This window comes from Pinus tabuliformis, chromosome J, assembly GCF_031772625.1.
Source record: "Pinus tabuliformis cultivar Carrire ecotype Pingquan chromosome J, CPIR1, whole genome shotgun sequence".
Taxonomy (NCBI): Eukaryota; Viridiplantae; Streptophyta; class Pinopsida; order Pinales; family Pinaceae; genus Pinus; species Pinus tabuliformis.
The window spans coordinates 287089521-287093802 of NC_142295.1; positions in this window are offsets into that span (position 1 = coordinate 287089521).

Here is a 4282-nt window from a genome sequence, read left to right on the forward strand (position 1 = left end):
CTAGAGGCTAATAGCTCTATCATCCTGGCTATTTTATCAATCTTAAGATCTGAGGATGATGAGGACTCACCCCCCTGTCTTCTCCTTTCAACATCTCCTTCAAGTCTTTCTACAGCCATGATGTTTGATTCTACTTCAAAGGCTACATCTTGCATATCAGCCAAAGAAGCACATCTTCTCTCCCTTAGTAGCAAATAGAAATGAGAATCAAAGGCGTTTGCATAAGTAAGCATAGTAGAAGTAGGGGTAGGTTTCACTTCAGCTGGCATTCTGCTGTACATATGGTTGAATCTGATGTTGAAATCAGACAGTAGCTCACCACTCTCCCTCTGTAAGTTCCCAAATTCAGTATGATAGTAGAACAGATCTTTATTTTCCCCCAGTGCTTTAGTAACACATCATCTAAGGCCTCAATATCTGATATAGACCTAGGGGCTAATTCTCTGAACCATTTCCTAGCTTCCCCATCTAGGCTTTGGACGAAAACCCTCATCCACACATCATCTTCATTGATATCCAGGCTATCAGCATAGCTACAAAAAGACTCAAGGTGCTCTTCAGCTGTTACTCCTTCTGTACCAGTAAACTTAGGCATATATTTTTGATACTCTCCTGCAGGCATGGCATTCAAAGGAATAGGCAAGACCAGGGGTCCATACCTAGCAGCAATAATTCTTTCCATCTTCGTAGGTGCTTGCTATCCTGCCATGACTGGGGTATGTGGAAGGACACTGGCAGATTGAGTAGTTTGAAGCAATGTGATGGATGACAGAGACAACGGGATGTTCTAGACTGTATGGGAAGCTCTCTTTGGACTGAGATTCAAAGGGGAACTAAATGGACAAGGAGCTTTATGAATCTCTACAGGTGTTTCTTCACTAGCAACACTAGGCTCTAAATCTTCAAATTGTGTATTCTCAACTAAAAACCCCTCATGCAGAGACAAATAAGATTTCCTGGGCTTACCTGATCCTAATGATCCTTTTTGTGATGTTTTCTTCTGGTTAACAATCTTCTCAGGGTCAGGCACTAGAACAGCTGGTGATTTCTGAGGATTTCTTCGAGTGTGTCTCATGAACTGAGCCAGGACTATAATGTGGAGTCGCCAAAGGTTGGTCTTCCTCCAGTGGAGTCGCCAGATAGATGATTACAACCAGAAATGTGCCCAGACTTTGTCTATCATCAAAATCTGGAACTGTGTTGTTTTCCCAGGGAAGCTGAGCTTCAATCTCCTCTCCCCAGCAACGGTGCCAATTAATGTTATCACCCCAAGAAACTCTCCTAGGTTGTATCTCAGAGATGCTCGGGAACATTACAAACTCAAAAAAATGTTGGAAATGGATGAATGGAAGGAATGATGCTTGTCCAAGCCAGATAACCACTTCTACTATGCTTAACTCCAGACATGGGTGAACACCCCCAGACTACAAGGCTTTAGACCACCAATTACTCACAGTTTGAGGATTAGGTGAACATGGAGAATACTGACCACACCAGCAAATGCACAAGACCATGTGATGGCTGGTTGCAACCAGTAAGAAGGTTTGCAAATATATTTCCCAATGCACAGATAGGATGATAGCTCTCTGGAACTAAGTAAACAAAAACCTGCATAACACATTCAATGATACATACTAGACTTCAACACAGAGGTGGGATGACAGCCCCTCTAATGCTAAATATCAAGAGCACATGAACAAATGCATAACAGGCACAACCTAGAATAGAGTAGAAATGGAAAGTGAGCAATTAACAGCAAAAGAAGCTTGTATTAGCTGAAAATGAAGACCAGACGCTGCAAGTATCAAAGTAGTTACAGTCTCCAGAAGTTGAACCTTACATCAAAACAACAACCATCAACCCTGATTACATCTGTGTTCTAGGTATATATAGAGTTTTATTACAAAGATATTCTGCTATTCTATGCATGGAGGGGTCATAATGGACCACCAACCGCTTTAATTGTCTGATGGAGTCTTTTGGTGCAGTCTGCTGCTTCAGTGGACGGATTTGATCTTCTCGGATGCTCTGTTGTACTCCTCAAGTAGGTGAAGGGTCGTATGGAAGAAACTCCATAAATGATAAATGCATTTAACTGCTAGAGGCTTGTCCTTCTCGCTCTCGGGTACACAATGCGTTAAATGCAGTAGTTGAAGTAGTAATGCACCAGACACTGCTAGATGGTCACTTATGTCCTTCAGGTGCATGGCATGATCAGGGGTGAGGACTACATTGCGAGAAGACAAACTAAATGGAGGAACGAGGCTGGCCGTCGGATTGCGTAATTGAATGGCGGAGATTGGTTCGCAGAAGCTATCGGGAGACATGAGATCAGGATGGACGAGGGTCGTTGGATCTCATATGGTCAGATCCAATGGTGACCGGGGGCGGAAGCTGCACGGAGTTTATCGGGCGGGGAGAGCAGGGCTAAGTGGTAAGCGGTAATGCTCACACCACTTTCAAAGGTCAGGCGGTAATCGTACGTGAGCTAGCGATTACAATAAGTGCACGGTGCGTGGCAGATAGGATAGGGGGAAAACCACTTTCCTTGCGAGTTAACGCGTGGGCGGTTCACAGGATGGAGAGGAGCGAATGTCATTGGTTTGCGAGGCAGACGATCGAACAGTGGGGGAAATAAAAGGGGTTTAACGCGCGGGGGGAAAAAGGGTTGTGGTGGCGGGGACCGTTGGATCAAGACGATCAACGGCTGCCAACAAAGAATGATGATCGGCTGCGGAAGCGCGGGGTCGCATGAACATGGTTCTTCGGGGGCTTAAGTTTTGCGCTCAGGGCTTGGAGAAGTAGAGGCGTATGCCGAGTTTGGAGGAAAAACAGAGGCAGTTGGGTGACAGGTAATAAGCGGGGTGAAGGAGAAGGCGACTGATGCAAGTTTTCTTTCAGCACAAACAACACGGCCGAGCTGTCTTTGACCTTCAAATGCCGAAGTATCTAGCAAAGCTAACAGTACCCTTGAGGAAAGAGGGTTGATTGGTAATTTCATTGGACTTTGGTCTAGTTATAGCTATATTTTAGAATATATCTCTAACAATATTATGGTAGCTAATGTGCCCATTAGTACTTTTTATTTTGGAAACAATTATTTTACTTTTATTTTTGAAATCAAAGAGGACAAAGATATGATCTATAGATTTGGGCCCTATTTCATGGGCTCCAGGGGATGTTTCTCACCCACTAGACATTGTATTTTAATCCTACTATGGAAATCTCTTTTGCACCTGTATGGATTAGATTTTTGTATCTTCCCTTCTTTGTTACACCAATGGTATTTTCAAAGCCACATTTGACAAATTAGGTCGATACATTACTAGTCTTGAGGGAGAGGACAATAACTCCTCTTGTACCAAAATTTATGTTGAAATGGATTTTGCAAAAGGGCTCCATGAGGTGACTTAGCTTGACTTCGAGGGTTGGTCCCATCTTGAGGCCTTGGATTATGAGTAGGTTTCTTTTAAATGAAATTTTTTCCATGAGTATGGGATCTGTTGCAAAAAGTTGTCCAAAAGCTTTGGCATCTCAGTCTCCTTCTATCCCTTTTCCATCTTCTAAAAGTAATGACGAGCAAGGAGCATTCAGAATAGTTTCAAGGAAGAACAAGAATCCTCCCTCCAATAATATATATGAAGCTTTGAAGTTTTCACAGGAAGAAGTTGAAAAAGATCTCGATCTAGTGCTTTCAAAGAACACTAGTTCACCTGCTACAGAAGAGACTACTTCTAAGTAGCAGAAGAGACTACTTCTAAGGATATTGATGAAAACCTTCCTTTGGATAAGAAGGAGGAAGAGGCCTATTTCAAAGGAAGAAAAGGAGGTCAATCCTTCCTTCTTCTACATCTTGTTCAATTGTTATAAATAATAATTAATGATCTTCTCTTCCATTAACAAAAAGTACAAAATATCGAAGCAATAAATCCTCAAAATCTAGTACCCCATCATGCTTTAACCTCCTGATGTAGGTGTATAGGTCGTGATTCGGATTTAAACATGAACACAAAAGATTACAGATATAACCATACATATATAGATGCAACGGAAATAATACTTCATTTCATTAATGTAAAATACTGAAATATGCTTACAAACAAAAATGGAAATAAACTAGCTAGGGTGATGGTAGCTTATCTCTGAGAAGAGATATGGCAGCTACATGCCTCTGAACTATGTTACAATGAGGCTCAAGGGCCTTTTTTATTATTGAACAATAAGAGCAAACCCTAAACAACCAAAACCCTAACCTGAGGAGATGTAACACCAAGAGTTTATG